Source organism: Oncorhynchus masou, unplaced genomic scaffold (assembly GCF_036934945.1).
Source record: "Oncorhynchus masou masou isolate Uvic2021 unplaced genomic scaffold, UVic_Omas_1.1 unplaced_scaffold_4409, whole genome shotgun sequence".
Classification (NCBI taxonomy): Eukaryota; Metazoa; Chordata; class Actinopteri; order Salmoniformes; family Salmonidae; genus Oncorhynchus; species Oncorhynchus masou.
The window spans coordinates 400-15,000 of record NW_027010801.1 but is presented as its reverse complement, the minus strand read 5'-3'; the positions used below and the strand labels follow the sequence as shown (position 1 = coordinate 15,000).

The 14,601-nt window shown below is 45.5% G+C and overlaps 1 long non-coding RNA gene across 1 annotated transcript in view; it reads left to right on the top strand.

The window, feature by feature from the left end:
• Positions 1-1,277, top strand: part of LOC135535077 (uncharacterized) — a 14,424-nt gene extending 13,147 nt beyond the window's left edge. Inside the window, exon 3 of the long non-coding RNA XR_010454809.1 lies at positions 1,203-1,277. This is a non-coding gene — a long non-coding RNA (uncharacterized LOC135535077). The remainder of the gene's footprint in view (positions 1-1,202) is intronic.
• The last annotated feature ends 13,324 nt before the right edge of the window (positions 1,278-14,601 follow it).

Below are 14,601 nucleotides of genomic sequence, written 5' to 3'. Positions count from 1 at the left end.
CCTCTTTTCCTCTCCATCCTTTCATCCCTGTCTCCTCTCCTCTGTCAGTGTTTATGACTGGATGATAGAGACAGAGGGGGAAAGGTCTCCTACCCTTCTCTCACTTTATCTGACTGGATGATAGAGACAGAGGGGGGAAGGTCTCCTACCCTTCTCTCACTTTATCTGACTGGATGATAGAGACAGAGGGGGAAAGGCCTCCGACCCTTCTCTCACTTTACCTGAGGCTTGTGGTTTTCTGTAACTGCAGGTTTCTAACATGTGTCCACTTCTTTCTCTCTCTCTCCCCACCACACTCCTCCTCTCTCTCTCCCCACCACACTCCCCCTCTCTCTCTCCCCACCACCCTCCTCCACTCTCTCGCCCCACCACAATCCTCCTCTCCTCCCCACCACACTCCCCCTCTCTCTCCCCACCACACTCCTCCTCTCTCTCCCACCACACCCCCCTCTCTCTCTCCCCACCACACTCCCCCTTTCTCTCTCCCCACCACACTCCTCCTCTCTCTCTCCCCACCACACTCCCCCCTTCTCTCCCCCACCACACTCCCCCTCTCTCTCTCCCCACCACACTCCCCCTCTCTCTCCCCCACCACACTCCCCCCTTCTCTCTCCCACCACACTCCTCCTCTCTCTCCCCACACTCCCCCCTTTCTCTCTCCCCACCACACTCCTCCTCTCTCTCCCCACCACACTCCCCCCCTTTCTCTCTCCCCACCACACTCCCCCTCTCTCTCTCACCACACTCCCCCTTTCTCTCTCCCAACCACACTCCCCCTCTCTCTCTCCCCCACCACACTCCCCCCTCTCTCTCCCACCACACCCCCCTTTCTCTCTCCCCACCACACTCCTCCTCTCTCTCTCCCCACCACACTCCCCTTTCTCTCCCCACCTCACTCCCCCTCTCTCCCCACCTCACTCCCCCTCTCTCTCCCCACCATACTCCCCTCTCTCTCTCCCCCACCACACTCCCCTCTCTCTCTTTCCACCAACCCTCCTCCCTCTCCTTCTTTCCACCCACCCTCCTCCCTCCCTCCCTCCCTTTCCCTCTTTCCACCCACCCTCCTCCCTCTCCTTCTTTCCACCCACCCCCTCCCTTTCCCTCTTTCCACCCACCCTCCTCCCTCCCTCCCTCCCTCCCTCCCTCCCTCCCTCTCCCTCCTTCCACCCACCCCCCCTCTCTCTCCCTCTCTCTGTCCCCAGGTCTGAGGAGCTCCCTACAGAGGATGCAGCTGGAGTACGTGGATGTTGTGTTTGCAAACCGGCCCGACAGCAACACTCCCATGGAGGGTGAGTGACCTGGCAGGGATGGAGTGGGGTCTGAGACTGGCAGGGATGGAGTGGGGGCTGAGACTGGCAGGGATGGAGTGGGGGCTGAGACTGGCAGAGATGGAGTGGGGGTTGAGACTGGCAGAGATGGAGTGGGGGCTGAGACTGGCAGGGATGGGAGTGGGGTCTGAGACTGGCAGGGATGGAGTGGGGGCTGAGATTGGCGGGATGGAGTGGGGGCTGAGACTGGTAGGGATGGAGTGGGGGCTGAGACTGGCAGGGATGGAGTGGGGGCTGAGACTGGCAGGGATGGGTGGGGTCTGAGACTGGCAGGGATGGAGTGGGGGCTGAGACTGGCAGGGATGGAGTGGGGGCTGAGACTGGCAGAGATGGAGTGGGGGCTGAGACTGGCAGAGATGGAGTGGGGGCTGAGACTGGCAGGGATGGGAGTGGGGGTTGAGATTGGCGGGATGGAGTGGGGGCTGAGACTGGCAGGGATGGAGTGGGTGCTGAGACTGGCAGGGATGGAGTGGGGGTTGAGATTGGCGGGATGGAGTGGGGGCTGAGACTGGCAGGGATGGAGTGGGGGCTGAGACTGGCAGGGATGGAGTGGGGGCTGAGACTGGCAGGGATGGAGTGGGGGCTGAGACTGGCAGGGATGGAGTGATGGATGTATTGTGGTTGGTTTACTTTGGCACTCATTTTGTTTTGCTTCCACACACAGACATTCACATGCACAAGCAAACAAACACAGGCATGTACACACACTCCATGTCTGTCTCTCCGTCCGAAATGGTAAAGGACACAAGATAAAATAAATAAGCATAGATATGGGTTGTATTTACAATGGTGCGTGTTCTTCACTGGTTGCCCTTTTCTCATGGCAACAGGTCACAAATCTTGCTGCTTTGATGGCACACTGTGGAATTTCACCCAGTAGATATGGGAGTTTTTCAAAATTGGATTTGTTTTCGAATTATTTGTGGATCTGTGTAATCTGAGGGAAATATGTCTCTCTATTATGGTCATACATTGGGCAGGAGGTTAGGAAGTGCAGCTCAGTTTCCACCTCATTTTGTGGGCAGTGAGCACATAGCCTGTCTTCTCTTGAGAGCCATGTCTGCCTACGGCGGCCTTTCTCAATAGCTCGCTGAGTCTGTACATAGTCAAAGCTTTCCTTAATTTTGGGTCAGTCACAGTGGTCAGGTATTCTGCCGCTGTGTACTCTCTGTGTAGGGCCAAATAGTATTCTAGTTTGCTCTGTTTTTTTGTTAATTCTTTCCAATGTGTCAAGTAATTATCTTTTTGTTTTCTCATGATTTGGTTGGGTCTAATTGTGCTGCTGTCCTGGGGCTCTGTAGGGTGTGTTTGTATTTGTGAACAGAGCCCCAGGACCAGCTTGCTTAGGGAACTCTTCTCCAGGTTCATCTCTCTGTAGGTGATGGCTTTGTTGTGGAAGGTTTGGGAATCGCTTCCTTTTAGGTGGTTATAGAATTTAACAGCTCTTTTCTGGATTTTGATAATTAGTGGGTATCGGCCTAATTCTGCCCTGCCTGCGTTATTTGGTGTTCTACCTTGTACACGGAGGATATTTTTGCAGAATTCTGCGTGCAGAGTCTCAATTTGGTGTTTGTCCCATTTTGTGAAGTCTTGGTTGGTGAGCGGACCCCAGACCTTACAACCATAAAGGGCAATGGGCTCTATGACTGATTCAAGTATTTTTAGCCAGATCCTAATTGGTATGTTGAAATTTATGTTCCTCTTGATGGCATAGAATGCCCTTCTCTCTCTCTCTCTCTCTCTCTCTCTCACAAAGTGGATCACACAGTTAACTAGCTAGGTATTCTACATTGACTACATCTCTCTATAACCCCCTTCTCTTTCTTGGAGTGAACCTACTGTTCTGTCTATGCTCTGATCCTTCTCTCTCTCTTTCCGCCCCAAACAAGCCACCAGGGGGCCGGACCAATCTGTCATACTTACAGTACACAGCATGAGCCTGTCACCCAGAGTCGCTGATGTTTATGAGACGGGCCCTACGGCAGAAATGTTCTAAAAGAGATCGCTAGACTGTCTTTGCCCTACAGCCAAAAACCAGACAATGCTGTCTCATCAGACGTACCCACACCATACCAGATAAAATACTCATAGATTGGCTGATTGAGAGACAGACATGGAAGGACAGGTGAGCAGGGCAGTGAGAGGACAGATGGAAAGACAGACAGACGCCCACACACACTTTCTCTCGCACCCACCCCCAGCTGTGATACCATAGGCCATATTATCACTGCCTTTCAATACTAGCACATTGACTGATTCCCTAGATTATCACTGCCCTTCAATACTAGCACATTGACTGATTCACTAGATTATCACTGCCCTTCAATACTAGCACATCGACTAAATCACTAGATTATCACTGCCCTTCAATACTAACACATTGACTGAATCACTCGATTATCACTGCCTTTCAATACTAGCACATTGACTGATTCACTACATGTATCATGGTTGTACATCATGTGATATTCATCACTTCATTAACGTAAATTGCCGTCATCAATCATCATATAGAAGGTCTGTCTCCTTAATCAGCTGTTGAAGCAAAACAAGGTGATTCACCCATAAAATCCACAGGATTACTGTGAATCACATGAAACAGGTTAACCCACTATCTACACACTGGCCTCCCCTCCCAACACATGAAACAGGTTAACCCACTATCTACACACTGGCCTCCCCTCCCAACACATGAAACAGGTTAACCCACTATCTACACACTGGCCTCCCTCGCAACACATGAAACAGGTTAACCCACTATCTACACACTGGCCTCCCCTCCCAACACATGAAACAGGTTAACCCACTATCTACACACTGGCCTCCCCTCTCAACACATGAAACAGGTTAACCCACTATCTACACACTGGCCTCCCCTCCCAACACATGAAACAGGTTAACCCACTATCTACACACTGGCCTCCCCTCCCAACACATGAAACAGGTTAACCCACTATCTACACACTGGCCTCCCCTCTCAACACATGAAACAGGTTAACCCACTATCTACACACTGGCCTCCCCTCTCAACACATGAAACAGGTTAACCCACTATCTACACACTGGCCTCCCCCTCTCAACACATGAAACAGGTTAACCCACTATCTACACACTGGCCTCCCCACCCAACACATGAAACAGGTTAACCCACTATCTACACACTGGCCTCCCCTCTCAACACATGAAACAGGATAACCCACTATCTACACACTGGCCTCCTCTCCCAACACATGAAACAGGTTAACCCACTATCTACACACTGGCCTCCCCTCCCAACACATGAAACAGGTTAACCCACTATCTACACACTGGCCTCCCCTCCCAACACATGAAACAGGTTAACCCACTATCTACACACTGGCCTCCCCTCCCAACACATGAAACAGGTTAACCCACTATCTACACACTGGCCTCCTCTCCCAACACATGAAACAGGTTAACCCACTATCTACACACTGGCCTCCCCTCTCAACACATGAAACAGGTTAACCCACTATCTACACACTGGCCTCCCCTCTCAACACATGAAACAGGTTAACCCACTATCTACACACTGGCCTCCTCTCCCAACACATGAAACAGGTTAACCCACTATCTACACACTGGCCTCCCCTCCCAACACATGAAACAGGTTAACCTACTATCTACACACTGGCCTCCCCTCGCAACACATGAAACAGGTTAACCCACTATCTACACACTGGCCTCCCCTCCCAACACATGAAACAGGTTAACCCACTATCTACACACTGGCCTCCCCTCTCAACACATGAAACAGGTTAACCCACTATCTACACACTGGCCTCCTCTCCCAACACATGAAACAGGTTAACCCACTATCTACACACTGGCCTCCCCTCTCAACACATGAAACAGGTTAACCCACTATCTACACACTGGCCTCCCCTCCCAACACATGAAACAGGTTAACCCACTATCTACACACTGGCCTCCTCTCCCAACACATGAAACAGGTTAACCCACTATCTACACACTGGCCTCCCCTCCCAACACATGAAACAGGTTAACCCACTATCTACACACTGGCCTCCCCTCCCAACACATGAAACAGGTTAACCCACTATCTACACACTGGCCTCCCCTCCCAACACATGAAACAGGTTAACCCACTATCTACACACTGGCCTCCCCTCCCAACACATGAAACAGGTTAACCCACTATCTACACACTGGCCTCCCCTCTCAACACATGAAACAGGTTAACCCACTATCTACACACTGGCCTCCCCTCCCAACACATGAAACAGGTTAACCCACTATCTACACACTGGCCTCCCTCTCAACACATGAAACAGGTTAACCCACTATCTACACACTGGCCTCCCCTCTCAACACATGAAACAGGTTAACCCACTATCTACACACTGGCCTCCTCTCCCAACACATGAAACAGGTTAACCCACTATCTACACACTGGCCTCCCCTCCCAACACATGAAACAGGTTAACCCACTATCTACACACTGGCCTCCCCTCTCAACACATGAAACAGGTTAACCCACTATCTACACACTGGCCTCCCCTCCCAACACATGAAACAGGTTAACCCACTATCTACACACTGGCCTCCCCTCCCAACACGTGAAACAGGTTAACCCACTATCTACACACTGGCCTCCCCTCCAAACACATGAAACAGGTTAACCCACTATCTACACACTGGCCTCCCCTCCCAACACATGAAACAGGTTAACCCACTATCTACACACTGGCCTCCCCTCTCAACACATGAAACAGGTTAACCCATTATCTACACACTGGCCTCCCCTCTCAACACATGAAACAGGTTAACCCATTATCTACACACTGGCCTCCCCTCTCAACACATGAAACAGGTTAACCCATTATCTACACACTGGCCTCCCCTCTCAACACATGAAACAGGTTAACCCACTATCTACACACTGGCCTCCCCTCTCAACACATGAAACAGGTTAACCCATTATCTACACACTGGCCTCCCCTCTCAACATATGAAACAGGTTAACCCACTATCTACACACTGGCCTCCCCTCCCAACACATGAAACAGGTTAACCCATTATCTACACACTGGCCTCCCCTCCCAACACATGAAACAGGTTAACCCACTATCTACACACTGGCCTCCCCTCCCAACACATGAAACAGGTTAACCCACTATCTACACACTGGCCTCCCCTCCCAACACATGAAACAGGTTAACCCACTATCTACACACTGGCCTCCCCTCTCAACACATGAAACAGGTTAACCCACTATATACACACTGGCCTCCCCTCTCAACACATGAAACAGGTTAACCCACTATCTACACACTGGCCTCCCCTCCCAACACATGAAACAGGTTAACCCACTATCTACACACTGGCCTCCCTCTCAACACATGAAACAGGTTAACCCACTATCTACACACTGGCCTCCCCTCTCAACACATGAAACAGGTTAACCCACTATCTACACACTGGCCTCCCCTCCCAACACATGAAACAGGTTAACCCACTATCTACACACTGGCCTCCCTCTCAACACATGAAACAGGTTAACCCACTATCTACACACTGGCCTCCCCTCTCAACACATGAAACAGGTTAACCCACTATCTACACACTGGCCTCCCCTCTCAACACATGAAACAGGTTAACCCACTATCTACACACTGGCTTCCCCTCTCAACACATGAAACAGGTTAACCCACTATCTACACACTGGCCTCCCCTCCCAACACATGAAACAGGTTAACCCACTATCTACACACTGGCCTCCCCTCTCAACACATGAAACAGGTTAACCCACTATCTACACACTGGCCTCCCCACCCAACACATGAAACAGGTTAACCCACTATCTACACACTGGCCTCCTCTCCCAACACATGAAACAGGTTAACATGACTCTTAATTCATTTTAGGAGATAACCCTCAGGTTTTCTGTAGATTGGTCAATATTAGTGGGGGTTCTTCTGAGCTTTAAACGTCAAGAGCTTCGTTCTATATATAGTACAGGAGGCTCGAGTTGTTGTTAGCAGCGAATAATTCCATGAGATTGTGAGAGATTTCTGTGTGCCTAATGAAATCCCCATGGATGATACTATTCAGGGGGGAATGTGATGATTTCTTTTGAGTGAATCTATTTATTTTCTAATTGTTATTGTATTTATATGTCTGTGCCAGTGTGTGTGTGTGTGTGTGTGTGTGTGTGTGTGTGTGTGTGTGTGTGTGTGTGTGTGTGTGACTACTCACGTCCCCCTGGGGGTTGGCTAAGTGAGGTCATTCGTAAAAAGTATATTTTTGTTACTACCATTCTCTCCTCCTTTCTGCTCTTCCATATAACATCTACATCTACATATATGCACACACACATATATATATATATATATATATATATATATATATATATATATATATATATATATATATATATATATACATATACATCTACATATATATACATATATACACATACATATACAGATATACAGTGGGGCAAAAAAGTATTTAGTCAGCCACCAATTGTGCAAGTTCTCCCACTTAAAAAGATGAGAGAGGCCTGTAATGTTCATCACTTCAACTATGACAGACAAATGAGAAAAAATTGTGTTGGAAAATAAGTATTTGGTCAATAACAAAAGTTTATCTCAATACTTTGTTATATACCCTTTGTTGGTAATGGCAGAGGTCAAATGTTTTCTGTAAGTCTTCACAAGGTTTTCACACACTGTTGCTGGTATTTTGGCCCACAATTGGTGGCTGACTAAATACTTTTTTGGCCCACTGTACATCTACATATATATAGATATATACATCTACAGTAGGCAGAGCGGAGTCAAAGGGCAACACACGTCATTAATACCAAACCTGCCACAAACCCCTCGGACACTGCCAATAGCATGGTCCGAGTGATACATTGCGAATGATGAAGACCTGGACTGGACAAAGAAGTCTGCAGTGATAGATCAGACGTGGGAGAAGTTTTCAGCTACTGTTGGAAGACCAATAGAAAATGCTTTGTTGTTATTGAAAACCAGTGTGTTTCAGCAACACCGCCTTCATCGTGAGGATAGCAACAGCCTCCTGCACAGTACGCTACTCCTGTAGTATGTATCACTATGGAACTGGTAGTCTAGTAACAGATCAACTATATGTGTTTCCACAGATCTCTCTTACGCTACTCCTGTAGTATGTATCACTATGGAACTGGTAGTCTAGTAACAGATCAACTATATGTGTTTCCACAGATCTCTCTTACGCTACTCCTGTAGTATGTATCACTATGGAACTGGTAGTCTAGTAACAGATCAACTATATGTGTTTCCACAGATCTCTCTTACGCTACTCCTGTAGTATGTATCACTATGGAACTGGTAGTCTAGTAACAGATCAACTATATGTGTTTCCACAGATCTCTCTACGCTACTCCTGTAGTATGTATCACTATGGAACTGGTAGTCTAGTAACAGATCAACTATATGTGTTTCCACAGATCTCTCTTACGCTACTCCTGTAGTATGTATCACTATGGAACTGGTAGTCTAGTAACAGATCAACTATATGTGTTTCCACAGATCTCTCTTACGCTACTCCTGTAGTATGTATCACTATGGAACTGGTAGTCTAGTAACAGATCAACTATATGTGTTTCCACAGATCTCTCTTTACGCTACTCCTGTAGTATGTATCACTATGGAACTGGTAGTCTAGTAACAGATCAACTATATGTGTTTCCACAGATCTCTCTTACGCTACTCCTGTAGTATGTATCACTATGGAACTGGTAGTCTAGTAACAGATCAACTATATGTGTTTCCACAGATCTCTCTTACGCTACTCCTGTAGTATGTATCACTATGGAACTGGTAGTCTAGTAACAGATCAACTATATGTGTTTCCACAGATCTCTCTTACGCTACTCCTGTAGTATGTATCACTATGGAACTGGTAGTCTAGTAACAGATCAACTATATGTGTTTCCACAGATCTCTCTTACGCTACTCCTGTAGTATGTATCACTATGGAACTGGTAGTCTAGTAACAGATCAACTATATGTGTTTCCACAGATCTCTCTTACGCTACTCCTGTAGTATGTATCACTATGGAACTGGTAGTCTAGTAACAGATCAACTATATGTGTTTCCACAGATCTCTCTTACGCTACTCCTGTAGTATGTATCACTATGGAACTGGTAGTCTAGTAACAGATCAACTATATGTGTTTCCACAGATCTCTCTTACGCTACTCCTGTAGTATGTATCACTATGGAACTGGTAGTCTAGTAACAGATCAACTATATGTGTTTCCACAGATCTCTCTTACGCTACTCCTGTAGTATGTATCACTATGGAACTGGTAGTCTAGTAACAGATCAACTATATGTGTTTCCACAGATCTCTCTTACGCTACTCCTGTAGTATGTATCACTATGGAACTGGTAGTCTAGTAACAGATCAACTATATGTGTTTCCACAGATCTCTCTTCGCTACTCCTGTAGTATGTATCACTATGGAACTGGTAGTCTAGTAACAGATCAACTATATGTGTTTCCACAGATCTCTCTTACGCTACTCCTGTAGTATGTATCACTATGGAACTGGTAGTCTAGTAACAGATCAACTATATGTGTTTCCACAGATCTCTCTTCGTGCACCTATTAAGTTTAAGACAGTATTAACACAATATTAACAGGGCCACAAATGGAAACACAAACAGATAAAGATGAAAAGACAGTCAGACAGGCTGACAGGTTGACAGGCAGACAGGTTGACAGGCAAATAGGCTGACAGGCAGATAGGTTGACAGGTTGACAGGCAGACAGGCTGACAGGCAGATAGGTTGACAGGTTGACAGGTTGACAGGTTGACAGGCTGACAGGCAGATAGGCTGACAGGCAGATAGGTTGACAGGTTGACAGGTTGACAGGCTGACAGGCAGATAGGCTGACAGGCAGATAGGTTGACAGGTTGACAGGTTGACAGGCAGACAGGCTGACAGGCAGATAGGTTGACAGGTTGACAGGCAGACAGGCTGACAGGCTGACAGGCAGATAGGTTGACAGGTTGACAGGCAGACAGGCTGACAGGCAGATAGGTTGACAGGTTGACAGGTTGACAGGTTGACAGGCAGACAGGCTGACAGGCAGATAGGTTGACAGGTTGACAGGTTGACAGGTTGACAGGTTGACAGGCAGACAGGTTGACTCATCAAAAGAAGCATAAACAGGGTTTTTATCCATCCATCTATCCCTCTTTTTCCACCCACCCTCCCTCCATCCCTCCCTCCCTCCATCCCTCCCTCCCTCCCTCAGCAGCACAAATAAAACCATATTTTCAGTCCTCTAAACATATCCAATTAATTCACAACACTGTGTATGGAGCCTCTGTATCTATATTCCTGTATCTGTCTGCCCTGGCTTAGTCATTCAGAGAGAGAGGTGAGGGGGAGAGAGGTTGCGATAGAAAGAAAGAGGTAGAAAGAAGGGTAGAGGGTGGAGTCATTCAGAGAGAGAGATGAGAGGGAGAGAGGTTGAGATAGAAAGAAGGGTAGAGGGTGGAGTCATTCAGAGCGAGAGATGAGAGGGAGAGAGTTTGAGATAGATAGAAAGAGGTAGAAAGAAGGGTAGAGGGTGGGTTCCAAGAGAAAGAAAGAGAGACAAATGTGTCCACAAGTGCCTGGAGTGAGGTGTCTGTCCTCGGTTTGTCCTCCTATAAGCCACAGAAGCTGCCAGGCAGGATAGCTACCTCAGTCCCTGTCTCACCCCAGCTTTATTGTGATGGCTTACTGCAGTAGGAGTCTCAAGGACAGGCGTCTCGCTCTGTTCACAAACACCTGCGTGGAAGGATAAGGCTTAAACTGTCACAGATTCCCCCGGTACTGCTGCTCATTCCCTTCTTGGCGTCACTGAACTGGATCATTACCACCAACCCCGGACTGTCTTCTCTCATTACGCACACCTGGTTCCCATTCCCCCTGATTAGTATGTGTAGATATGTGCCCTCTGTTCTCCTTGGTCCTTGTTGATTATTGTTCCATGTCCATTGGTCTTGTGAGTACCTGTGCTCTGTTCTATCGCCTTGTGTGTTACCGTGTTAGTGTGTACTTGTTATTACGGGTCTCGTCCCATGTATTTATTAGAGGTTTACATCTTGCTCTTTGTTTGGATAACATATACATATGTATACATTACATATACATATATATATATATATATATATATATATATATATATATATATATATATGTAATGTATGTAATGTATATATATATATATATATATATATATATATATATATATGTAATGTATGTAATGTACATATATACATATATGTAATGTATGTATGTATATATATATATATATATATATATATATATATATATATATATATATATATATATAGGTATATATATATAAGGTATATATATATATATATGTAAGGTATATATATATATATAAGGTATATATATATATGTAAGGTATATATATGTAATGTATGTATATATATATATATATATATATGTAATGTATATATATGTATATGTAATGTATATATATATATATATATATATATATATATATATATATATATATATATATATATGCATATATATGTATATGTGTGTGTTTGTTTGTTTTGGAGCTTCGTCCCGTCATGTTCATGGCCTACGCTATTTTGGGTAGTGTCATAAAAAAAACTATTTTCGTATTCTTGCGCCTGTTTCCAATCATTATACAACGTGACAAACACAGCACAGTGTTTATCAGTGGGGTGTTAGACAGCAAACAAGCAAGCAAACTCACACATACAGGCACAGGCAAACACACACAGGCAAACACACACAGAGACAAAAAAAAACAAATTAAATACACACACCTCAAACCCACTCATCCTTCTGTTTTTGCTAAATACCAATATTTGTCTGCCCTCTGCCCACAGTGTACGCAGCAAGCAATCCGTTAACATGAGATATACCCCAGCCAGGCCTGGGGTTGGAAAGTAATGACTTGCTGGAACTTTTGAGCCTTAGGGCAGGCCACTGAAAAGGGCACTGTTGTGAAAGAGAGCATATGAAATGTTGTATTGTGAGTGTACATCAGGCTACTCTGTTGCTATGGGTATAGGCATTGGTAATCTACCATTACCTTGGAAGCTCAGGTGAACCATTGGCTAAGAATTCATAGAATTTGATGACCAACACACGCCCCCAGCAATCTCTCCATCTCTTTCAGTCTTTTTATCTTTCTCTGTTTTCCTCCCCCTCTCTCTTTTCCCTCTCAGAACAAATGTATTGTTGTTCACGCCTGACATGTTCTCCTCTCCACCTCCCACCTGTTTCACCCACACACTCTGGCTCTCTCTGCTGTATGGAGGCTCGCAGAATGAGCTGCTCATGAAAGGGAATCACTCTTTTTTTATCCCACTCTGATCTAGGTTCATCTCGCATTCAACTTCATTAATCTCCCTGTTTTACATTTTATCCTTTAGCATCCTGTTGCAATTGTATTTGTTGATTATTTTATCATCTAAACTCTCTGTGTGATTTCCTTTTCTTCAATATTGGCCTGTTGGGTTGTACTGTGTTATCGTCATGCCATTGCATTCTTGTTTTGGTTAGAGAAAGAAAGAAAGACGGATAAAGGGAGAGAGGTAGAGAAGGGCAGAGGTTGGATTGAAAGAGAAAGAAAGAGAGACAGATAAAAGGAGAGAGGTAGAGAAGGGCAGAGGTTGGATTGAAAGAGAAAGAAAGAGAGACAGATAAAAGGAGAGAGGTAGAGAAGGGCAGAGGGTGGATTAAAAGAGAAAGAAAGAGAGATAAAAGGAGAGAGGTAGAGAAGGGCAGAGGGTGGATTAAAAGAGAAAGAAAGACAGATAAAAGGAGAGAGGTAGAGAAGGGCAGAGGGTGGATTAAAAGAGAAAGAAAGAGAGACAGATAAAAGGAGAGAGGTAGAGAAGGGCAGAGGGGTGGATTAAAAGAGAAAGAAAGAGAGATAAAAGGAGAGAGGTAGAGAAGGGCAGAGGGTGGATTATAAGAGAAAGAAAGACAGATAAAAGGAGAGAGGTAGAGAAGGGCAGAGGGTGGATTAAAAGAGAAAGAAAGACAGATAAAAGGAGAGAGGTAGAGAAGGGCAGAGGGTGGATTAAAAGAGAAAGAAAGAGAGACAGATAAAAGGAGAGAGGTAGAGAAGGGCAGAGGGTGGATTAAAAGAGAAAGAAAGAGAGAGATAAAAGGAGAGAGGTAGAGAAGGGCAGAGGGTGGATTAAAAGAGAAAGAAAGACAGATAAAAGGAGAGAGGTAGAAAGGGCAGAGGGGTGGATTAAAAGAGAAATAAAGAGAGACAGATAAAAGGAGAGAGGTAGAGAAGGGCAGAGGGTGGATTAAAAGAGAAAGAAAGAGACAGATAAAAGGAGAGAGGTAGAGAAGGGCAGAGGTTGGATTAAAAGAGAAAGAAAGAGAGACAGATAAAAGGAGAGGTAGAGAAGGGCAGAGGGTGGATTAAAAGAAAGAAAGAGAGACAGATAAAGGAAAAAGGAGAGAGGTAGAGAAGGGCAGAGGTTGGATTAAAGAAAAGAGAGACAGATAAAAAGGAGAGAGGTAGAGAAGGGCAGAGGTTGGATTAAAGAGAAAGAAAGAGAGACAGATAAAAGGAGAGAGGTAGAGAAGGGCAGAGAATGGATTAAAAGAAAAGAAAGAGAGATAAAGGAGAGAGGTAGAGAAGGGCAGAGGGTGGATTAAAGAGAAAGAGAGACAGATAAAAGGAGAGAGGTAGAGAAGGGCAGAGGGTGGATTAAAAGAGAAAGAGAGACAGATAAAAGGAGAGAGGGTAGAGAAGGGCAGAGGGTGGATTAAAGAGAAAGAAAGAGAGACAGATAAAAAGGAAAAAGGAGAGAGGTAGAGAAGGGCAGAGGGTGGATTAAAAGAGAAAGAGAGACAGATAAAAGGAGAGAGGTAGAGAAGGGCAGAGGGTGGATTAAAGAGAAATAAAGAGAGACAGATAAAAGGAGAGAGGTAGAGAAGGGCAGAGGTTGGATTAAAAGAGAAAGAAAGAGACAGATAAAAGGAGAGAGGTAGAGAAGGGCAGAGGGTGGATTAAAAGAGAAAGAAAGAGAGAGATAAAAAGGAGAGAGGTAGAAAGGGCAGAGGGTGGATTAAAAGAGAAAGAAAGAGAGATAAAGGAGAGGTAGAGAAGGGCAGAGGGTGGATTATAAGAGAAAGAAAGAGAGACAGATAAAAGGAGAGAGTAGAAGGGCAGAGGATGGATTAAAAGAGAAAGAAAGAGAGA